Source organism: Ictalurus punctatus, chromosome 15 (genome assembly GCF_001660625.3).
Source record: "Ictalurus punctatus breed USDA103 chromosome 15, Coco_2.0, whole genome shotgun sequence".
NCBI classification, from domain to species: domain Eukaryota; kingdom Metazoa; phylum Chordata; class Actinopteri; order Siluriformes; family Ictaluridae; genus Ictalurus; species Ictalurus punctatus.
The window spans coordinates 9,382,175-9,394,012 of record NC_030430.2 but is presented as its reverse complement, the minus strand read 5'-3'; positions in this window follow the sequence as shown (position 1 = coordinate 9,394,012).

Below are 11,838 nucleotides of genomic sequence, written 5' to 3'. Positions count from 1 at the left end.
AAGGTGACAACAGTTGGTGCGATTATTCGCAAATGGAAGAAGCACAAAAGAACTGTCAATCTCCCTCGGCCTGGGGCTCCATGCAAGATCTTACCTCGTGGAGTTGCAACGATCATGAGAACAGTGAGGAATCAGCCCAGAACTACACGGGAGGATCTTGTCAATGATCTCAAGGCAGCTGGGACCATAGTCACCAAGAAAACAATTGGTAACACACTATGCCGTGAAGGACTGAAATCCTGCAGCGCCCGCAAGATCCCCCTGCTCAAGAAAGCACATATACATGCCCGCTGAAGTTTGCCAATGAACATCTGAATGATTCAGAGGACAACTGGGAGAAAATGTTGTGGTCAGATGAGACCAAAATGGAGCTCTTTGGCATCAACTCAACTCGCCGTGTTTGGAGGAGGAGGAATGCTGCCTATGACCCCAAGAACACCATCTCCACCGTCAAACATGGAGGTGGAAACGTTATGCTTTGGGGGTGTTTTTCTGCTAAGGGGACAGGACAACTTCACCGCATCAAAGGGACGATGGACGGGGCCATGTACCGTCAAATCTTGGGTGAGAACCTCCTTCCCTCAGCCAGGGCATTGAAAATGGGTCGTGGATGGGTATTCCAGCATGACAATGACCCAAAACACACAGTCAAGGCAACAAAGGAGTGGCTCGAGAAGAAGCACATTAAGGTCCTGGAGTGGCCTAGCCAGTCTCCAGACCTTAATCCCATAGAAAATCTGTGGAGGGAGCTGAAGGTTCGAGTTGCCAAACGTCAGCCTCGAAACCTTAATGACTTGGAGAAGATCTGCAAAGAGGAGTGGGACAAAATCCCTCCTGAGATGTGTGCAAACCTGGTGGCCAACTACAAGAAACGTCTGACCTCTGTGACTGCCAACAAGGGTTTTGCCACCACGTATTAAGTCATGTTTTGCAGAGGGGTCAAATACTTATTTCCCTCATTAAAATGCAAATCAATTTATAACATTTTTGACATGTGTTTTTCTGGATTTTCTTGCTGTTATTCTATCTCTCACTGTTCAAATAAATCTACCATTAAAATTATAAAAAAATCATTTCTTTGTCAGTGGGCAAATGTACAAAATCAGCAGGGGATCAAATACTTTTTTCCCTCACTGTATATATATATATATATATATATATATATATATATATATATATATATATATACACACACACATATACTCATTTATTCCTACTGCCATTTCCCTTCTTAATTTAGGCAAGGGGGGGATTTAGGTTTAGGTTAGTTTGGTTTGTATAGAATGATATAGTTTTTTTCATCGGTGGTGATAGTGACAATTATGCAGAGTATGTTCTATTATTTTAGTGTTTTGTATTTGTCATATATGTGTGCAAGACTTGTCCCCCTTGGGGACAAATAAAGTGCAAAGTTGAAGTTAAAAGTTAATTACTGTAAAACCTAAAAGCTCCTTGGTCAAGAACGGTATCATGGCTTGGGCTTGCATAGCAGCTTCTGGAACTGGCTCACTAATCGTTATTGATTATGTAACTCATGGTGGTAGCAGCAGAATGAATTAAGAAGTCTACAGAAACAATCTGTCTTCCAATTTACAGAAAAATGCATCCAAACTTATTAAGAGGAAATTCATCATACAGCACTGCCAACACAACAAAAGACTTCATCAGGTTAAATAGTGGAAGGTTTTAGTACAGTACAGTACAAAAACAAAATACGTGGCCTTGCCAAGTTAATTCCTGAGAAAAGACTTGTAATATAGTTGATTAATGACTCTTCTATTAAGCTTCACAATGTATCATATGAAGCCTGGGTATTTATCCATGTATTTGTGGACGGAGGTCTCCACAAAACACAGGCCTCCCAAAATGCCTTTGGTGACAACCAACCAAAGGTTTTGGGATATTGCAAAGTCTTCCAACTAATTTGTGTGTTTTTACGATTCCAAATTAATTTAGAGGTTATAATCTGCAATTCCTTAAAGTAATGTTTTGGCAGGAGAATCAGAAGCATTGAAAACAGATAATTCAGACTTGTCTTGCCAAGATTTAATAATTTGGTGAAGAGAAAAATCAGAAAAGTAATGAAGTATATTATCTGCATATAGTGATAGTTTGTGGTGCATATTATTTATTATTATATGTGATATTAAATGGTCATACTTAATCCTCTGTACTAGGGGTTCTAAGAATAATGCAACCAGAATTGATGACAGAGGGAATCTTTGACAGGACCATCATTTAAGTAGAATGGTTCTGAGATTATACTGCATGTTTATAGAACCACTTGGGCATTACAATATGAGGCTTTAATCATTTGGTTGAATCCGTTTCCAAAGCTGAATTTGTTAAGTATTGCCCACAAATAGCTCCATTCAAGCCTATCAAAGGACTTACATTCATATTTATTCATTTAGCAGATGCTTTTATCCAAAGGAACAAATGAGGAAAAACAAACAAAGCGATATATCAAGCAGAGAACAATACAAGTACTGCTATCATACAAGATTTTTTATTGAGTGCTAGATGAGCAAAATACATAGAGTAGATGTGTAACAGCCATTGTAAATGTAAAAGTGCAGGCAAGTTAGTTAAGTGTTCACAGAAGAGGTGGGTCTTTAGACATTTTTTGAAGATAGTGATGGATTCTGCTGTCTGGATTAAGGTAGGCTATAGCCTATCTAGCAGAAAAACACTATCAAAAACTAAGGGCTTTAAGGAATATTCACATCTTCTGGACTTGTTATACGTGTCATACAGTACAGGCCAAGAAAACCAGCCTCGTTGGCACAGTAAATAAGAACAGATGAGCGCTCCCCCCATGTGGAAAAAAAGCAAAGGGTGCTGTTCACCACAGTGGTGCTAAAGTGACAATGCACCGCTCACAGTCTATCAATGCAAAACAAGGAAAAATGTCTTCATTCTCAGCACTGTCCACACAGCTGTTGACATCGCAAGTGGCCAAAAGGCAAAACCAGAGACAGTCACATGCTACAACAGAACCAAGGTCGGAGTAGATGTGCTAGATCAAATGGCAAGGAAATATTCAATGAAAGTACCCACATTTAGATGGCCAGTGGCTGTGATAAATGTTTCCATCCTGTTCAAGAAATGCATAAATGAGAGAATGTTATGGAGGAACTTCATAATGCGACTCGCAAATGAACTTTGCTCTGACCACATGAGAGCAAAAGCCACACAGTGGATGGTGCGAGAGTCAGGACCCATACAGGAGCAGCAGCAGATGGAGAGGAGAAGGCAGTGCCAAGTGCGGAGAAACTGCAAGAAAAGCAAAACAAAGGACAATTGTGACAAATGTCACAAGGTTGTGTGTGGGAGCTGCACATGGAAGGTAGAGAGGACCTGTGTTGACTGTGAGTAATCGATCCACAAGCGGCAGTGAATGATGGGTGGTGTTTGCTCCCAAAACAACCAGATGCCGTGTTCAAGTGAGCCCATTTAGACGAGAATGTGTTCATTATAATTTTACAGCATGATATTTTCATGATAATTTTACAGCATGATATATATGTGTGTTTCATAAAGGTTTTTACTATGCATTGAAATGATGATGTTTTTATTAGTTATTATATAATAAGATTTGTTTTTATTTTATAAAGAAATATTGATCTACTTTGAATTTGTATCTTTAATTAGCTGCAATAGCAGGTTCTGTGGTTGTCAATGAACTAATACATTTTCACATTCATTAGAATTTCAATTTCATGTACTCATGTTTATTATCACCTACCCTAACATAACAGATCCATTTATTCATGGATTTTGATTCCAAAGGTGCTGCATAGGATTGTTTCCAATTCATGTAGTCCAACATTTCCCAAAACTCCAGAACTCTATAAAGTCCAAAAGTCAAAATATATTGAAAAAAAGATAGTTTTAATAATTTCCAAAATTCACATGTTTTTATCTACCAAAATATTCTGCTTCAATCCATATTTGTTGGAATTTACACTTTTGAAAACAACATTTTCACTGCGGTGAAAAAATTTTGCTCTCCCACTTGCCAAAAAAAGCGAGGCATGCACCTTCAGGAAACCTAACTAGGAGTTCTTACATAATTATATATTACAAAAAAAGATTGTATTATGTAGGCCTATCTATGTTCAACTGGCGATTGGTGCTCCATTTAATCCATATTTTTCAATTTTATTCAAATTAAGGATATTGTTTTAGGATTTTGACTTTTTTTACGGTGATGACATCATAAAATATGATGAGAGACATTCAAAGCTTCATTCTAAAACCTCAATATAAGCTTTGAATGTAAATATGACATGACAAAAAATAAAAATAAAGACAGCAAATGACAGAGGATAGAGCACAGGCGAATCGTGTGAGTTAGCTGTATCTTGAAAACTCTGAAGAAGAAGACACAACACCTTCATGGGAACTACTCAGACCAAGTAACTTAACTACCTTAACAGCATGTTCAAGGGGAAAGGGAGGGAGATTCAGAACCAGAAAAAGCCTAAAAGACCCAGATAAAGTTAAGAGTTCACAGTCCCAGTATATGCCTTGGGCCACACAGGATCTCGATGGGCTGATCTCTCACTTTCCTGACATCCACAAGGGGGCTGGATCACTATGTTTGATGAAGGAACAATGGGCAAACTGTTGTGGTGGGAGATATTAAGGCACTCCTGGCAATTGAATAGAGCTTCGGGCTTGGAGGTGGGGCCTCCATAACCATAATATCCCTATACGCTAGTCCACCAATCAAGATGGGCAGCAAAAGACTAGGCTCTTTGTCCATTGGACTATCACTTACTTGTAGTGAAACCAGGTAATGTCATTGTTTCAAAGTGGGTCCCACCTTCTGAATGTATGAAGAGATAAGGTACGATGAACAAAATGCAAAAATGCAACTTTTCTGCAGCTGACTGACTTTAAGTCAGTGACTTATGATGGAGCCAAAATGAACACATCCTCTGGGGGCTGCTAAGCGGAAGGCTAAACGGCATGCAAAGAAAGTGCAGCTCGGGATGCGGTTATGTGAGTTCTCATCATCTATTTTGGAGTGATTGTAATGTATTCTGAAAATAAACTGGGCCTTGTTCTGTTTATCAGCTTCATGTCGTGAAAGATCATTTGCTGGTTTATTCTGAATTCGAAAGAGCACGAGCGCCATCAACATGTCAAGCCTGTCAGACACTTTGAATGCATGCGTACAATGATGTCAGGAGCTGACTGACAAAATACTAAAGTAAAAGTAAAGAACTTTGTATTAAAATTCAAAGAGTAAACACACTAGATCATTTTTTTAATGTTTCAAAAAAGTACCCTAACTGTCTGTATATCTTCTAAATTCCACATATACTTACATTACTGCTTTAATATAATACTTCATTTTAGTTTTCAAATCATAAATACCGTTGTGATATTTATTGAAAAATTAGCTAACAATTTTATGAAGAAATGAACTATTGTTTCTGCTTAGTAGTTTGTCTCTTTCACTTTCACTAGCAGTTGATTTGTGTATATAGTGCATATTTAAAGTGTTGCATCTACAATACATAATATGACTATATCTATAGTCTATATTGGTTCAGTAGGAGGGGGTAATCCTATTCATACCCAGCCATGAAAAACCGATAAAGCCACTGATGTTTACCAGTCATTTACCAGTAATTATTTGTTGGCAATGTAATGTTGTCTTGTATTTTGCTTTTCTTTTTACTGTATTTTACTGTATAGAGTAGGCAAAATTGATTGTTATCCCAAATAGTGGGAGGGAAAGGTGGAGGGGAGGAGGGGAGTGTGGGGCCTCCAAAATAAATTTTGCCTAGGGCCTCCAAATGTCTAGAACTGGCCTTGCAAGAACAGAAGATCACATAAGAACACACATCGAGAAATGTCCAGTCTGTCCCAAATGCTAGTATGTTGAAATGAGTATCTCAAATGTACCCGTATGGTCTACTATTTCTGGTAGATTTCCTAAGTGTGGATCCGTGGACACTTTTTCATGTAATATTTCCCACAACTCCTTGTGTGGGGGAAGAGCAGTTTTGTGACAGTTTGCTTCGCTGAATTCAAGGATGCATTTTAGAGAGAGTAGAGCTATTTTTCAAGCCGAACTGAATTGATGTTTACAGAGCTTCCTGTTCCTACAATTAACATGCTTTCTATATGTGTCCAGGAGGCAGCAGGAAAAAGAGTAACTGGTGAGAGAGCAAAGGCTCCTAAAAAGCAATGAAGGAAGGCTACTGAGGAGGAGAATGAGGGGATTATCCTCTTGCAGGACAACATAAATGGAAGGTCACAACAATGAGGAATCACAAGATGAGACAGTGGACAAATGCAAGCTTCTACCAAAATTCAGTCCATAAAAGGCCTGGGACACTCAAAGTTCCAATCAGAAATGGAGCATAGACCAGACAGGTCCAGACAGCAGAAGGAGTCAATATCACTGGTATCTCAGGAGTACCGTGTGTGTGTGTGTGTGTGTGTTACACCAACATTCAGAAATAAGGTGGGGGGGGTTTACAACCTACAATAACATGTAGAACCCCCTTTAGCAACAAAAACTTGAAGTAAAAGTTTTCTGTAGGAGTTTCTCAATTAATTTTGGAGAAATGTTGGCCCACTCTTCTTCATAATTGATGTTTGAGGGCATTCGTTTATGCACAGCTCTCTGCAACACTTTGATTTTTTTCTTCTTTAGCCATTCAAATGCTTGTGCTGGGGTGCTCGGGAGCATTGTCCCAATCATGACCCAATTTCATCCCAGCTTAAACTGATGGACAAATGGCCTCAAGCAAATGGTATAAAGTGAAATTCATCATTGTCTTAATGAGTGCAAGATTCCCAAGTCCTGTAGCTGCAAAACAACCCAAATCATCACCCCTCCACCACCATACTTACAATTGGTAAGGGGTGCTTGTGGCGATATGCTGTGTTTGGTTTTCTTCAAACAAGGCGCTGTGCATTATGACCATATTTGTCTCATCAGTCCAAAGGATATTGTTCCAGAACCTTTACGGTTTGTTCAGATGAATAATTGCAAACATATATTGTTGCCATATTCTTTTTGGAGAGGTGGAATTTTTCCCTTCCATGAAAGCCATACCTGTTCTGCCGTTTTCTGATTGTGCTGTCATGAACATAAATATTTTGTGTTTACAGAGGCCTGTAGATCACATGATGTGTCTCATGGGGTTTTTAAACCACCTAACCATGGACTGAATTTGCTGGCATGCCCACACCTGGAAAGATTGGCAACTGTCTTGAAGGCTCTCCATTTGTAAACAATACTTCTCACTTTAGAATGATGGATTTCAAGTTGTTTGGCGATGGCATTATAGCCCTTACCAGCTTGATTAGCAGCAACAATTGCTTTTCTGAGGTCATTGCTGATGTCCATTCTTCTTGGCATCATGTAGACACACACCTGAGTTCTCCTCCAAACACCAAACTGCCAAAGGTTTTGCTTTTATAGAGGTAGTCATACATCTTGATGATTAACTAATCTTGTGCATTTCATTAGTAATAACTATCTACTATTACTCTCAATGTTTGTGGAAGTAGGAAAAGTGTCCTTTTTCCCCACCTGGTTTCTGAATGTTGGTTTATTTTGGGGAAAAAATGACTACATATTGAAATGTACTGTTGTGTTGAGCTGAATCCAAATCTCACCTGAATCAGAATCTCTTTATTTCGCCAAGCATTATTGTAAATCATTCTGGATGTCACGGAACGGGACTGGAGGCGGATGCAGGTGCAGGTCACAGTCTTTATTATTTAAACAAGAAACAGATAAACAAACACAGGGAGCGCGGTCTCTACTGACTATACACACTCTGGTCCCCTAGCTACGACCGCTAGCATGCTACACCTTAGCATATGCCGTTACACTTCCTTGACGAACCAAACCAACTATAATACTGCGCCATGTGCGCAGTCACAAGGGGGGGGGGGGGTTGGGGGGGGGGGGGGGTTAACTAACAAACCTAATTAACTCAAACCATGGGCACCTGTGGTAAATCAGAGACATGCTCAAACCTAACTCAGTGTCCAAGCGGGAAGTGAACGAAGCAGTCAGCAGCCATACCACAGTGCCCTCTGCTGGCCGTGGCGTAACAGAACCCCCCTCCAAAGGGTGCTCCTCCCGGAGCACCAAGAACCCCCCTCCAACGGGGGTCCCGGACCCCTGTACGAACTGTCTTTCGCTGCGACAGAAAGCGAAGCAGCCTCCGTCGGGCAGCAGAGGAGCAGAGCAGCATCCCCACCGGGGTTGAAAGTCAGAGCACCGCCTCTGGCGGGGCTGGGACGCAGGACACCGCTCCTGGGATGCTGGGCACAACCCCCGGCAGCTCTGGAACTCTGGGTGCCACCCTCGGCGGCACTGGAGGGCTGGGCGGCCTCCTCGGCCGGGCGGGGCAGCGGGACGGCCTCCTCGGCCGTGCAGGGCAGCGGGACGGCCTCCTCGGCTGGGCTGGACAGCGGGACAGCTTCCTCGGCCGTGCAGGGCAGCGGGACAGCCTCCTCAGCTGGACTGGGCAGCAGGACAGCCTCCTCAGGGCAGGGCAGCGGGACGGCCTCCTCGGCTGTGCAGGGCGTCGGGACGGCCTCCTCGGCCGGGCTAGACAGCGGGGCTGCCTCCTCGGCTGTGCAGGGCAGCGGGACAGCCTCCTCGGCTGTGCAGGGCAGTGGGACAGCCTCCTCGGCCTGTCCCTCTGAGGTCGCCATGTTGACCTCAGGTGAGAGCTCCACAGCTGAGACCTCCCCGTAGGCCTCAGGCTGGAGCTCTGCTGTCCTCATTGCCCCCCCCAAAAAAATTTCTGGGCCAGCCTTCACCTCTGGACTGCGCAGCAAGGTGTACCTCCCCTGCAGTGGAAAGCCCCAGATGCTCAGGTTACTTTTCTGGCTGTGTTGCAAGGCGTCGCTCCTTGGCGGCGGGGACGGGGTATATGGCGCGAGGGACGACGCGGCGTGCAGCTCGGCCTTGCATTGAGAAATGTCCTACGCGAGCTGTTTGCTCAACTCCAGGAACGAATGGAGAAGCGCCCAAATCCTGGCCTCTTCGGCGGCGCTCATAGCGACCTGCTGCTTCCGCATTTTTGGCGCAATATTCTGTCACGGAACGGGACTGGAGGCGGATGCAGGTGCAGGTCACAGTCTTTATTATTTAAACAAGAAACAGATAAACAAACACAGGGAGCGCGGTCTCTACTGACTATACACACTCTGGTCCCCTAGCTACGACCGCTAGTATGCTACACCTTAGCATATACCGTTACACTTCCTTGACGAACCAAACCAACTATAATACTGCGCCACGTGCAGAAGGGGGGTGTTTAACTAACAAACCTAATTAACTCAAACCATGGGCACCTGTGGCAAATCAGAGACATGCTCAAACCTAACTCAGTGTCCAAGCGGGAAGTGAACGAAAACAAAAGAGTCACGTGACCAGTCAGCAGCCGTACCGCAGTGCCCTCTGCTGGCCGTGGCGTAACACTGGATGACCATCAAAATACTGCAGTTTCACCAGAAGTAAGATGACTGACACATCAGGAGACCAGTCAGCAGGGTACAATCAAAGACAGCCTAGGTGATACTGATATGATATGATAGTCTAAAAATATGTTGGACACAGTTGACTTTTATGCCAATATGTGCAAGCAGAAGACTCACATAGAGAAAATATAGATAATGCCCAAAGCTAAGATAAGAGAAAAACATAAAAACAAGAGCAAGGGTGTCACGATCTCCCCTTCTGGCAGCGCGCTTGGAAAGATAAGAGGGCGCACGCATGCATGAGCTACGTGTACGAGTGCTCAGCGAGTGCATGCTCTTCGATCATTGACAACTGTGACATTGTTTACTGTGGACACATGCATTTGTTTTGTTTCTGTTCTGTCTCCTCCCTGTTCCGTCATTGGTTGTTGTTCGTTGGTGTGGCTCTACAGCTGCCAGCGCTTAGTACTGATTATATTCGGGATATATACTGCTCGTGTCCCTGTACACCTTGCGGAGTATTATAGTAGATATAGTATAGTTACAAGAGTTAGATAGTAAATGTTATGTACCGTGATAGATTTAGCTAGTTTAAACTTTAAATTAGTTCATTTAGTCTATGCTGGTTTTTCCGCTCCCAGTTCATTGTAGTAGTTCATGTTTCTTGTCTTGTGTTTTGACCCTGTTTTCTGTGACCGCGACTTTGATTCCTGCTTTGCCCCGTTTATGCATGTTTGCCGATCTCCCGACCCTTTGCCTGTCTTGACTACGTTTTTTGGATAATCTCCCTTACGTCTCACGACGTGACAAAGGGGAAAACACATTGTGACCAAGAAAAACATTATGATTGAACAAAGGATAGCCAGGTGATGAGATCATGGGTAAGCAACAATCACATTGAATTGATTACTGGAAGTGAGGTCGCCACACTGACCTCCAGCTGGATCTCTGCAGGTGACTCGCTGACCAAGCCATCCAACTTGTGGAGGATCACATGTATGTGTATGCAGATCAAGGGACATAGATTGCCCTCCTTTCTGCCTCCAGAACTCCTCCCATCCTGGTGTCATTGAGAAAAAGACTGCCACACCAGTAGGGGAGCCAGATGCAGACACTGGTAGCAGTAATAGCTTGGCAATCCCAACCCCCACTGCCATGATGGTATTTTTTTTCCTTCTCTCCATGGTGCCACAGAGTCCCAGCAAGATGGAACAGGGCCCAGCCAGGTCTGTTGGGGCTGGGAAGAACCAGGGCATTTCCAAGCATAGTGTCCAAGGATGGATGTGAGTCAACTGGCATGCAGAGTGCCAGATAGTACTGAAGAGGGTATACATTAGGCCTTGGAGGATTTGGGCAGTGGGCAGACCTTGATCCACCAAAGCCTGATTCAGGACAAAGCTTTGGAAAGGTGTTGGGAGGTGTGGTGTATTTATGGGGATGTGCACACTTTTCCTATGGTGACTCTCACAACTATATAAGGGATACAACCATAGCATAAAGGCAGTGGTTAGAGCCAGCTGTTGAATCTGCCAGCCACCCCAAATGCACCGTTGCACCCTTCCTCTTGAAATAATTGGCATGGATTTTATCAGCCCTTGGACTGGTTAGCACAAGGATGTTCGATATTACAGTGAAAAAATATTATGTATGGTTTACATTAAAATATTAAGTTTCTCATCAAAATTTCTTTTCATTGCTTATTGTAAGGATCTGGTTAGATCCTCACAGGTTTCTCAGGAAAGTTAATATAACTCAGCCAGACACAAAGTGAAAGTGCTGTACTTCATCTATTACATTGAAGGATACCATAGGCTTACACATGAGTACAGGTTGGTCATTAAAAGAGGATTAACCGAATTGAATGGTGGATGGGGAGATCTGCCCAGTGCTGTATTTCAGAAGAAAACGTTCTGTGCGGGAGTCTAAGTAGACCACCATGAATGCATGTCAGTAGGCAAGTGGACAGTACTTTACAGTGTCCTCCACTAATATTGGTACTCCTTGGTAAATATGAGCAAAGAAGGATGTGAAAGAAGGATGTGATTTTTCTTTATTGTTTAACCTTTTGATATTTTGTTCAGATTTTTTAATACTCTGCTCTCATGGATATGGATATATATATATATATATATATATATATATATATATATATATATATATATATATATATATATATATATATATATATATGCACTGTGTATTACCTCATGAGCCAGAAGACAATAGTTACAATTACATGATGTCTTTCTCATAACCTTTCTAAGATTATCACAGATGATACCACTGAATGATCTTTTGTTTATAGACCATTAAATTGAATATTGAGTATGTGTAATGTACCCTGTCTATAAAATCTGACTAAAC